This window comes from Spermophilus citellus (assembly GCF_964194105.1).
Source record: "Spermophilus citellus genome assembly, chromosome: 15".
Classification (NCBI taxonomy): Eukaryota; Metazoa; Chordata; class Mammalia; order Rodentia; family Sciuridae; genus Spermophilus; species Spermophilus citellus.
Window position 1 is genome coordinate 95,400,221 of NC_138195.1, and position 12,734 is coordinate 95,412,954.

A 12,734-nucleotide genomic window follows, 5' to 3' on the forward strand; every position below is an offset into this window, starting at 1 on the left:
TTGATCCACTGTACACACATGGAGCACCACTTCTCCTTCCTCTGGCTGAACGTGGTGTAGAATCACACTGGTAGTGTGATCCTACATGTATATAGGGTAATAAAAAATATGGAATCAATTTGCATGTCGTCCTTGTGCAGGGGCATGCTAATCTTCTCTGTATCGTTCCAGTTTTACTATACTTGCTGCCGAAGCGATCACTGGTTTTTTTGTTTGTTTGTTTTGGATTTTTTTTAGTTATACATGACAGTAGAATCAATTTTAATATAATTATACAACCATGGTCTTATTCCAATTAGGACGCCATTCTGTGGATGTCCATGATGGTGGGATTCACTGTGGTGTATTCTATACGTACATAGGAAGATTATGTCAGATTCATTCCACTGTCTTTTATTTTCCTATCCCCCTCCCTTCCTTCATCCCCCTTTGCCTAATCTACTGAACTCTGTTCTCTCCAGTCTTCATTGTGGGTTAGCTTCCACATTCCAGCAAAAAAAATGCAACCTTTGGTTTTCTGGAGACTGGCTAATTTCACTCAGCTTGATAGTCTACAAATCCATGCATTTACTGGAAAATGACATGAAGTCATTCTTCTTGATGGCTGAGTAGTACTCTATTGTGCATATACACCTCATTTTTTTCATCTGCTGAGGGGCACCTGGGTTGTCTCCATAGCTGTATGGTTGTGAATTTTGCTGCCATAAGCCTCCATGTGGCTCTGGGGCTGTGCAATCCCCTCTTTGCCCTACTCCAGCAGGGCTCTAAGCAGTTGGTGTGATGTTTTGTCACCTCTGTTCAGTTCAGTGTATTTTTAATTTTGTTCAAGAGTGTGGTTGGTTTTGAACTGTGGATTTTTATTATTCAGTTCCACATGTTTGGGGCTTTTTGTGCTATCTCCTGTCCCTCCAGTGTGGCTCCATTGTGGGTGGAAAAGGCAAACTTTTACATTTATTAAGTCTGGTTTGTGGTCTACTTGGTATAGTAACATGGGTGTTCTGCCATTGGGCAGAGTGTTCTAGAAATATTGATCACATGCCATTGGCTCTTAGTGTTTTGAGGTCTTGATTTTCTGCCTAGTGTTCCAACTGTTATTGAGGGAAGGATATTGACGTTTCCAGCTATAATTGTGCATTTGTTTATTTCTCCTCTCAGTTTTCAGTTTTACTTCATGCATTTTGTAGTTCTAGTTTGACAAAGATGTATCGAGGGTTGCTATGTCTTAATGGTGATTGACTGTTTTATTATTATATAATTCTTTCTTTGTCTCTGGTAATTTCCGTTGTTCTGAAGTCTGTAAGTCTATCCTATGTTAATATAGCCACCCCTTGACTTTGATTTTTTTGGTCTGATCTGTCTTTCCCTTCTGCTCACTTCCAGTCTGCCTCTATCATTATATCTAAAGGGAATTACCATTAGACAACACACAGTTGGGTCACATTCTTAAATCTCCTTTGACAATTTCCCTGATCTAATTGACGTTTCTTGACCATTTACATTTAATGTAACTATTAAAATGTTAGAGTTAGAACTCTTCTTTCACATTTTGGTTTCCTGTTTGTTCTCTCTGGTTTTCGGGTCTTGTTTTCTTTCCCCTCTTTTTCCTCAGGGGTTTCTTGAATATTCAGAATTCTGTCTTGATCTGTTGTGTTTGAAAGCTGGGTATTGAACTGGACAGCATAAGTTGTCATGTCCCCTCGTGTTTTTTATTCATCACTATGAGTGGAAAGCAGAGATCTTACCTCCCTTTACGTCCCTCTATCTTGCTCCACTTCTAATTGTCCAGGAGTTTTCTCTACATGCACTTAGAACCATATCAGAGTTATAATTTCTGTTTCAACCTTTTACACAGTTTAGAAGACTCAGGAGAAGGAACTTGTGGTGTTCGCCTCTGTTTTTGTGAACTGTGTTCTTCTATCCTAAGGTTCCAAGTTTCCTTCTTTTACTGTTTCTTCCATGTTTGGAAAAATTACTTTGACCATCCTCTGGTAACCAGTTCTCATACTTTTCCTCTCTCTGAGAAGGACAGTTTTTGCTTAATTCCTGAAGGATATTTTCACTGGATGTAGAATTTCCAGGACTGAAAAATGTGTGGTGCTTCTTTCCTGACCTGCGTGGTTTCTACTGTTGTTCCAATTATTCTCCCTGCTAGGGAGTCTTTCCTCTGCTTCAAGACTTCTTTCTGGCTCTTAGTTTCTAGCTTGACTAGTGACATGGTTTCATGTGCCTTTCTTTGCACTCATCGTTTTGGGGATTTACTAAGCCAAATATGGGGAGTTTTCCCATTGCTTTTCTGAGTTCTTTTCTGGTCAGTCTGCGCTGACACCACTGTGAGAGCATTAGCCACAGTCCTGTGGGCCTGAGGCTCTCTTCATCTTTAGTCTATTTATTTCTGTGTCCAGCCTGGGCCATTTCTGTTTCCATCTTCCATTCCACTATTTTTTTTCCTTTGTTCCCACCATTTTTTGGGTGAGTCCAACCACTGCACTTTTTAAATTTCAGTTATTACATTATTTTCCGTTCTAGAATTTCCATTTGGCTCTTTTTTTTAAACTATAGCTTATGTTTGTAAAAGTTTTCTATTCCTCTCACAAGACTGCCCTTTTTCACTTATTTCAGCGTGTCTGAAGTCCGGTGGTGGCTCTGACATTGTGTCAGGTAGCTGTGACCTCTCTACCACTCAGTGTCAGCTGAGTATTGATCGCCTCTTTACATTCACTCTGAGAGCTTCCAGGTTCTTCTGACCGTGCCTGGCTTTCACTGAGTCCTGGACTCTCTGGGTGTTGTCTTGACATGGGGACCTACTGGGAGTGGCAGGTCTGGCTGGCTTACTCTGATCCTCTCTGGCTGGAGAGGGGGGTCTCATTAGTGCAGGTGAGTCAGGGCTGCAGGCCCTCACTCCACTCACACCCACTCCCCACTCCTGTGGGTGGGGCGCTTGCTGCGACTCCTCAGCCGTGGTGTGGGGTGTGGGAGTTCCTCAGTACTCTTTCCATGTGACCAAGAGGAGAGATGGCCTTGGTATCACTGGATGCTGGTGAAATTCCTGACTTTCTCTCAGGTGTCCTCTGTTCCCTTAGAGGGGAGAAGAGAGGGTCTTGCCCCATCGCAGGGTGGGGGACGTCCAGGCTGCCTGCGCAGTACTTGCATGTCAGTGGGTGAACATGGTTCTTTCTGTGATACCTGCTGGAGTGGTGCTGCCACCCTGGACATCTCTGGCTTGCTTGCTAGGCTCCTTGTTTCTAGATCATTACTAGAGAAAGCAGCTCTTGTTGGGGCTTCTGTCTGCACCCGTTATTGTCTCTGCGTGGCTGGCTTATTTGACTTCGTGTCTGAGAAAACCCAGAGAGCTCACCAGAGTGCTGCTCTCAGACCTCAAGTCTGCTGATCCGACGGTCCTCTCCACACTCCCAGAATCTTCCTATGTAGTGAATAAAAGGTATTTAGGGCCTGAGTTATTTTTAGCTGAAGGAATTGTATACTAGTTTTGTCTTCTGGACAAGGAGATCATTGAGATCTTTCTTTTAATTCTCATAGTTTTATTTCTAGAAATTCTTTTTTTTTTTAAATCTGGTGTGCTCTTTGTCTGTATGTTTCACTTTTATATTTTTAAAACATCCATCACAATGAGCTTGCAGCCACTGAGTCCTCACTTGGAAGGCAGCTGCTCTGTGCCTTGTCTTTGCCCATGGCCTTCTGGATAGGCTGGGGGCTGGTTTCTTCCAAGAGGCTGCCCTCTCTCCCTTCTGATGCCCAGGGCCTTGACTGAAGGTGCAGGCAAATTTGGTGTCCAGCTTGAAGGTTTCTGGATCTGCAACAATGTGAATTCAGACTGCACACCTGCGAGAGGACAGCTGGGGGCTGCCAGGGCCGTTTTTTCTCTCTCATGGTAGGGAGGAAACCAGTACATTGCTTTGCTACTTCCTGCATGGTGAGGACTATTTCTTACTTATACTTGAAGGCACATGGAGCCCTTTAGAGTCTTGACTTGGTGTGGGAAACTCCTTTTAGATTCTCATCCTTGGGCGTTCCATGGGTTTTAACTCCTTCCCCTATGTCTCTCCTATAGAGCCACCAGAGAAGCAGCTCTGGGCCACACTTTCTTGAATTTCCCTTCCTCCCAGAATTCCTGTTTACATTATAGTTTTGTCTTTATAGAATACTTGTATGTTGCCAACACATTAAAATAACCAGAGCTTATGAATCACTCCAACCCTCGGCATTGACGGGGTATTTGAGGTGTCCATTTGAGGGCCACTCTGGGGAATGAGAAGTGGGTAGGATTTCGTGTGCAATGGACTTTTCAGCAGAGCCAAGATTTAGAGGCTGTACCTAGGAAACACTGTGTGTCCTGGGGGAACTGGAGCACCTCCTTGGGATTGTATTGACTGTGACACGGGTGAAGGTTAAGTCTGGAGATTTCCCCTAGGAAGGGACGCCCACCAAAATGACATCTGTAGGGACTGGGAAGCTAGGCAGTGTGGGTTGAATGGAGGTGGATGGGAAATGCAGAGCCTGGGAATATGACCTTGGCAGGAGCAGGTGAGCTGCTGAACTCAGCAACAAAGGAATGCAGAGGTAGGAGGCATTTTGCAAGTGCTTAGCCAGAGATCCCACATGTGAGTGAGCTGAAGGCAGAGCTGGGCAGCCCAAAGGTCTGAGGGAACCACCGGGAAACGGGGGAGAGGGGGAAACTGATGGCGACACGGCTGGGCAGAGGTGGGAGGCGCCCTCAGGTCGGTGCTGAGGGCCATTACCAAGTAGGAAATTTCCTTGCCAGCGTACCCCATGTTAATTTCGCTGTTGACATTGCATGTTAGGTGACCCTGCCCAAGGACGAGGGTGGATCCAGGATTAGGGTGTATCCTGCAGTTTGAGGAAGTATCCCAATCCTTGGGTTTAGGGCGTTCCCAGTTTAAGACCTTGGATTTTAGGGAAGTTCGATGTTGAGGATTATTGCTGCTGGAATTAGGGCGTTCCCGCTGCCTAAGCTCCTGTTGAACTCTCGTGAGATTCAGAGAGCATTTTGGGAAATAAGCCTCGTGGAGTAGGTGAATTGGGTGGCAGCAGAACTGGGATTGCCCCAGAACGTGTGAGGAGGCCGGTGTGAGTTCGGGAATAAAGAATTGCTGTTTGAATCTACAAAGCTGTGTGGTGGCTCGTGATTCTGTGCCCAGCCAAGACTGCGGCAGGTCGGCTCATGTCTGGAAACAGTGGGCCTTGCTGTTGGGTTAATGAGCTCGTGGGAATGTGCCCGAGCTGCAGGAGTGTCGAAGGCTGAGGTCCTGGAAAGTCATCGCAAGGCACCCTGCATCCTTGCAGAGTTCCTGGAGGACACGGGTTGCAGCCTGGTGTCCAGGGTGGAGTGTGGTCCTGGGTGTCCCTACAGCAACACATGTGCTGTAGGGTAGCTCCCTCTGCCTACACCTGCTTCTATGGGAGGTATTCGGGGCAGGTGTTTGGTTCCTCCGTCTCTTTGTCTTCAAGGATTTCAGTTTATGTCAGACTTGTGGGAGATTTGGGGAGGGATCCAGGACGGGACTCCTCCCTTTCAATATCTTCATAAGTTCCCGGGGCCAGGTTTTCCCTGGCTTTCCTAACTGCCCCTTGGGAGAGCAGACTCCCCATGCAAACCCACATCTTCTATCTCTTCCCTCAGCAAGAGGTTAGGAGGCCAGAAGCCGGGTGGGTGTTGAAGGGGACCTGGTCACCATGTGGTGGGATTCATGGAGTCGCCGCTCCCTGTAGGGTGGAGAGAACCCTGACCAGGTGTGGGTGGTACCTTCCTTAGGGAGAGGCAGGGACTGCTGGGGTCATGTCACTGTTGGAGCCTCCTTGGTGGAGGGACGGGTCCTCTTTCTGCTTCCTAGGTGCCCTCGCATGGGCTGCAGGGGGACAGACACATGGAAACCGTTTGTCAAAGATGGGCTAGCCTCCCTGGACTGTCCAGTTAATCAGGTTCTCAACTGACCACATGTGCTTGTCCATCAGGGCCCTGTGGGCGTCTGCCCCCTCCCTGCCTGGCCATCTGCCCCTCTGCAGGATGAGCAGCTGACTGTGACCTCAGCAGCTGCCTGAGCTGGGTCACTAGCCACCCGGGCCCTGTTAACGGGCAACGGACCTCTCAATTTTGCTATGATTGCAGCAAATGAGGTGAGTGTTGGGAGGCATTTCCACTCAAGATTTTGCCCAACATCTCACAGTAACGGGCAGTTTCCTAAGTCCTGGGTGAAGTAAGCTCCCAGGCCTCCATGAGGTGGTGGCACCATTACTTGGTCCCTATGGCAGAAGCAGAACTTCTGCCCTGGAGCGGAGATTCCTGAGCATTCCTTCCAGGCCTCAAATTCGAGCCACTCCTTCCTGTCTTGGAGTCTTGCCCTCGCAGGGGAGGAGAGAATGAGCAGCGTGAGGGTCATCATCTCCCAGCCCTGTTAGTGCTCAGAAGCATTTGCTGAGGGTAGGAGGAGAAGGGCCCAGCTGTACTGCTGGGCCCAGCACCATGTTTGTGGGTTCTCTGCTTCTTGAGCCCCCTTCTCTTTCCTTGTTGGCTGTGAGCTGACCCGGCTGTAGGCAGGGTCTTACTGACCCACCTCATCACTTTCAGCAGATATTCACTTGAGACCTAGGGGCCCCATGGAATGCTTGCTCTGAGGCTGTTTGCCGGTGAGCTCTGCTACTAGCCTGTTCCCCCCTCGCACTGGTTTCCAGGACCCTGGGCGTCTGGCTGGATTCACAGTCACGGCAGTGGACGGGCCTCCCTGCTTGGATGCTGGTGTCTCCTCTTCTGTTCACCTCTACATCTCCCTAGATACATCATCTAGTGGGAACTGCTTCCGCTGGCTTGGGGAAGAAGAGGTGGAGGAGGGAAGAAATGGGAAAGGAAATGACACCTGCACGTGAGCTGTCCCCACCCATGGGTGCTGAAGCAAGGGCAGAGGCAGATGGATGAGGCCTGTGGCCCAGATGGAAGCGAGGCTCAGACTCTGTCTTTGATGCTGCTGGACCAGTCCCTCACTCAGGGCAGCTTGAACAGTGGACAAGTATTTCTTGGAGTTCTGGAGGCTGGAAGTGTGAGCTCGGTTCTGTGAGGGCTCTACGGTGGCAGACAGCCCCATCTTTCTCAGGGACACGAATACCATCCTTCGGGGCTCCACCCTCGGGAGCTGATCTCCTCCCTAGGCCCCGTGACCCACATCTCTACCTGGAGGGTCAGGGCTTCTACGTGTGAATCGTGGACACACATTCTGCCCGTAGCACCTGTTCCAGGGCAGGTGGACTGTGGGAGGAGGGGAGCTTTGGGTCAGTGTTGACGTTGGGCTCAGGTGTGGCTTAGCCGTGGGGCACGGGGTGCAGCTGAGTCCTGGCCTTCCTCCCCTGCATACACTGGATGCCCCAGCAGAGCCGCTGTCAGCCCTAGAAGGTGGCGAGCTCAAGTGCACTCAGTGTGACCCCAGAATGGGGTGTGACTTCCTGGCCTGGTTGTTAGGCAGAGGCCCAGTGGATTTCCTAGAGCCTGTTTCTCAGAGGTTCCTGGTGGCAGATGAGCTCCAGGACACAAACCGTGGGCTCCCCATAGCTGCTGCCCCTTGCCAGGTCTCCCACAGCCTTAGGCCCTCCCCGGGGTAGTGCCGCCTTCCACCCCATGGTCTCAGGAGCCGGTGACTGACAGCACTCAGAGCAACTGGCCATCTGCTTTATGCCCATGGAAGTTTGTAGAACTCATTTCCCGATTGTTCACTTTGACACGATGTTGGATTTAGTCTCAGGCTAATTTGAAACAGGGGTTGCCAGGATGGCTGGGCTGGTGTCCTTGGCAGTGCCTATGCTGGCCGACCTCACCGGCTCCTTGGGGCAGTCACCTCAGGAAAGTGCTGGCGTGGAGGCTGCGGGCCAGGTCTGCACTGCCGTGGGTTCCCGCTGGTGCTGTGTGCAGCTCTTGGCTGTTAGGTTCATGTTTGTGGTGGAGGAGGAGGGATGTGCCCCCACGGCTGCTGCTGCTGCTGCGGTGGTGGTGCAGGGGTTCAGGGACAGATAGCACCTGCCATCTGAGGCTGCCGGGCCTCTCGGTGGCTGACATGGGACAGCACCATAGGATGCCATGCAGGTCCAGTCCTGTTCTCCTTCCTTACCGCATCCTCCTGGGAAGGAGTGGTCGCCTGCCCCACCCTGAGGGCACACAGCTCTGTCCTGGAGGGTTTGCTTTCTTCCTCTGGGGACCACCCCAGGAGGTAAGTCCAGATCAACTTGGCTTTATGGATCTAGGCAGAAGGGCTGTGGCCCATCTGTGACACCTCTTACTGGGAGCTCTGTGCTTAATTGGCACTGTCCGCTCCTCTTGAAGGGCACTTTGAGCTGGGGGTGTGGGCTGCTGGCAGAGCGCCCCTCCCCACATGGCCCTTTCCCTCTGGCAAGTGACCTGTCTGGACTCCTCACTCCCCACGGCCACCTGCACCCTGGGCACTCTCAGCCTGTGGTTTTCAGAGCGTGCTGTAATTTCCTAGTGAACTCAGTGCAACAGTCAGGAAGCCTCCCGCCACCGAGTGTGCTGGTTCATTCCCATCGTCCCCAGCCCAGGGCATGGCACGCCTGGGCTCCTTGTTATCACTTCTTCCTGTTTCCAACCTGGGGAATTTCACTGTCCCAGATAAAGCGACATTTTGAAGCTCTGAGATAACGGGGAACCCAGCAGAACTTGATGAACTTCGGATCCTATTGTGCAGGTCCCAACTGCCCGTGCTGCTGGATCTCCGTAGGCATTTGAAGACTCAAAAAATTGGAGATGAACCAAACAACAACCCAAATGGTAACTACCACGTTCCCACACCCGCCATTGTCAGACATGGTGGTTTGGACCAATCAATCCTCCACTGAGAACAAGTAGAAAAACTGGAGAAAGAGTGGAAAATTCTGTTGAAAGCCTTGGTGATCTCTCCTGATCTGGGACAGGAGGGAAATGCAAATATCCAGGGTGGCTCTTACCCTAGGGGTGTTTGTGGGCTTTGAAAGTGGTAGCTTAGCGCCTAAGACACCAGACACCAAGTCAGTTTTCAGTAGGTGCTGAGAACCGAAGAGCCCAAATCAAAGTGAAACATGATCATCAAAGGACGCAAGTTGTGATCTCTAGGAAAAAGGCAGAAGGAATTATAAAAAAATACAGCTATCAAGCTAACAATATCATAAAAAATAATACATCCAAAAGACAGCAAAGAGATAAGGAACAAGGGGGTGGCACGGAGAGAAAGCACCCAGATGACTGGCACCAGTTTCAGTGGTCAGCAGCCCTCAGGCATTTGTTTGGGACCCTAGTCAACGCCGACTGCGTTGAATCACCTCGGGCCCTGACTGGACTAGGGGTCGGCCATCACTGGTCCCTGTAGGAGACAAGGACAACCACAGGCTTTCTGAAGGAAGATGCTTTATCAACATTTTCCAGTAATCTGTTTTATTTCTTATTATGTGAAGTCTTGCATTTCTTTAAAAACAAAGAGCTGGACGTGGGAGGAGGCGCAGCTCACGTAACCCCACATGAAAAGCACAGAGGGAAAGAAAGCAGACACAGGTGTCCAGAAAAAGGAGGGATCCGACGTGAACTCAGACACAGCATCTGGAATAGCCTCGTGTAACATACTAAGGTGAATGAGAGCTGACTCCTGACAAAGAACTTGGAACTGGGGGAAGCCAACATGGTGACTCTACCACTGGAAAGTCAATGACCGCCTTCTCACCACTCAGTGGCTGAGTGTAGAGCAGATTGGGCAAGCTGGAGATTCCGTGACTCTTAGATACAGATTCTCCAAATCTCGCCCTTGAGAGACATGATGAGAAAAACAACCTGAAGTCCCCGGACACGTGGCCAAACGTCAGGAGGCGCTGTCTGGAGTCTATGGTAAACATGACTGAATAACTGAATCCCGACAATTTCTCATGGCCCAACTCATATAAAATGAGTTCTGAAAGAGAAAAGTTAACATGGAAGTAAAAAATGACACAAAACGGCCACTTCAAGGAGCACTTTAGAATAAACACCAAGAACCTGCTACCAAGAGGAAATCTTAAAGGAGCCCCGAAGGAAACCACAAGACCAAGGCAGGTCGCCCCCAGAGCAGTGGGAGTAACAGCGGGCTTTTTGGCAAGACGACCACACCCCGTCGGCACGGAGGCTTGGGGGCGAAGGAAGAGCTTTCTACCCAAGATGCTGTGTACGGCAGGGCTGCTGCCCCAGAGAGGAGGCCTCGAAGGTTCTGAGACAAATGGAGTCATCAGCACAGACAGCAGCCAAAGAAGCCCCTGCTCACTCGGCTCGGCGAGGGTCAGTGCTCCTTCTCCATGCTTCCGCGACCTTCTCGAGGTGCGTGCCTGAGATTGACCGGTGCCGAGGGCTGTCCCAGGCACCTGCCTCTGGGCCCTGATTTTGGTCAGCCCACCCAGTCCTGCGTCTGCCCGGCCGGCCGCTGTCCCTTCTCCTGAGCGCTCCTCCAGCCTGTGGCGCCTCGTGGTCTCACACATGCTGCCCGTGCCAGAGCCAGGTTGCAATCCCCACCCCCTCGGCTTGGACCTGGCTCTATGAAGAGGGCTTGGGAGCTCTGAGAAAGAGCCACAGGCAAGGGGCAGGGTCAGAAGAGGAGGACGTCCCCTAGTGTCCAGCTCAGGCTCGTGGAGCACGTGGCCACTGAACAGGACCCGAAAAGACACGTGGCTTTAGTAAGTGCAGACGGGATGGGGGCTGGGTGTTTGGAAATGGGAACACAGGTGTGGCTGGGGTTCCCAGGGCAGCAGTGACCGTGGGTCAGAGGGAGGGCTGCAGGTGGTACCTGAGACGATGTTTAGTCTGGGAAGTTGTCATTCATGCATATGTATTAGATAAATGCAGGGCTTCTTTTCTAATATGCGTTGTGCTTTTAAAAATGAATTACTAACAACTCGGTGAGACCTTGTCTCTAAATAAAATACAAAAAAGGGCTGGGGATGTGGCTCAGTGGCTGAGTGGGGTTTCTGCTCCCCAGGTCCCTCACTGCCTGCTGATGTCAGCTCTGCAGCTGTCCACTGGGCCTCGGTTTCTGTGTGACGGGGTCTCTCCTGACTGTAAGTTCTGACCTCCTGTCACATTTCTTTGTCTGTCATCTGTTTCCTCCATCTCTGCTCTCAGTTGTTAAACAGAGCAGGCAGTAAGCATCTGTATGAGAAAACATGAATACTTGTATAAGAAAACGTGAATAAGGCCATTTAATAGGTCTGCATGAAACTAAACTTCAGAACAAAAGCACAAACTGATGATCAAAGAAGTGAAATGTAAATAAAAGATCAGGAAAACACAGTGGTTAAAAACAAACCAACAAACAGGACACGGGCAAGAATGACCACGGGGTGTAAATGATACCGAGCCGCACGGGTGGAGCTGGCCGTGGGCTGCTCCCCAGAAGAGACAGCATCAGGCCCCTTTCAAGCCTCTCACAGAAATTGACTCAAAGTGTCCACAAATCTAAATGTGGATGCTAAAATTCTACACTTCTTAGAAGAACTGTCTAAGGAAAAGGGCCTCGGGAGCTGGGGATAGATAGGGACTTGTCACAGGCACATCTGTGAAGGAAAGCACCTGTTGAACGACACCAAAACTAAAACACCTAGAAAGACACGACTGAGACAGCTAGGGGACAGCCCCCGGTGGGAGGAAGAGCTTTGTATCCAGGACACACTTGCACTAATGACAACCAGTGACCCAGGACAGTTAAGGAAGGACAGAGGTCTGAAAGACATCTCACCAGCATGGGCTCACGAGGGGCAACGAGCACTAGGAGAATCCCAGACCACAGCACCCTGGGTGCCCCTGTGCACACCACCGGCTCTAGCGGGACACAATCCCAGTCCCGGGAGGCTGAGGGCAGGAATCCCGGCGTGGGGAGGCACAGGCAGGCATTCTGGAAGAGTTGGGCAGGTAAGCACGTATGCATCCTAAGTCCCAGGTCCCTAGGCAAGACGATGGAGGCACGGGTGCACATGGGTGTTCGTAGCAACAGATGGGAAGTGCCCGCATGTCCCAGCCAGAGACTGGGTGGACAGATGTGGCATGTGACGTGCCAAATCAACATCTGGTAACTCCCTCACGCTCAAAGTCAGACACACAGGACACACGGCAAGATGTGGTTACTATTGGGTCAAGAAGGATGTGTCAGGGAGTCCGTGGGGTAGAAATGGCACTGAATGCTCCCAAGGCATTAGAAGCAGAGACCATGAGCCCCTACTGCAGAATCACCACTGCTGTGAGAACTCCGGCAGGTTCTGGGTGTGCATCTGGCACATTGTGAGGACAGGATGCATGAGTGTCACGCACTTGGCACGCTTTGTCAGGGAGCTCTTGCTGAGAGGTCGTGTGTTTGATTATTCAAGAGCAAGTGCTGGGCTGGTGGTGGAGGACCCGCTCTGCACTGGCCTGGACGTCACACCCTGCTTGTCTGTGGCACACTGCTGCCCCGTGGGACCTGAGTGGGCCCTTCCAGGACTCTGGGAAAACTCGGCAGAGAGGTCTGCACGGTCAGAGACTGTGCCTCCAGTTGATGGTGCTTTTGAAGGGGCACAACTCAGTTTCCCCGAGGGCATCAATCTCTCACAAGCTAAGTGAGAAGACCGATGGGAGACTGCAGCCCGTGATAGCCTGACGCTCACTCTGACAGCTGGCAAGGAAACTGTGGGAGTCTGAGCTACCTCACAGAGAGGAGACCCAGGTTGAAAGGAAGCAG

General features: G+C 50.7%; 1 long non-coding RNA gene across 1 annotated transcript in view; it reads left to right on the forward strand.

Moving 5' to 3' along the window:
- Positions 1–6,057: 6,057 nt before the first annotated feature.
- LOC308634647 overlaps positions 6,058–12,734 on the forward strand; it is a 41,291-nt gene continuing 34,614 nt past the window's right edge. The window contains exon 1 of the long non-coding RNA XR_014019055.1: positions 6,058–6,153. This is a non-coding gene — a long non-coding RNA (uncharacterized lncRNA). The remainder of the gene's footprint in view (positions 6,154–12,734) is intronic.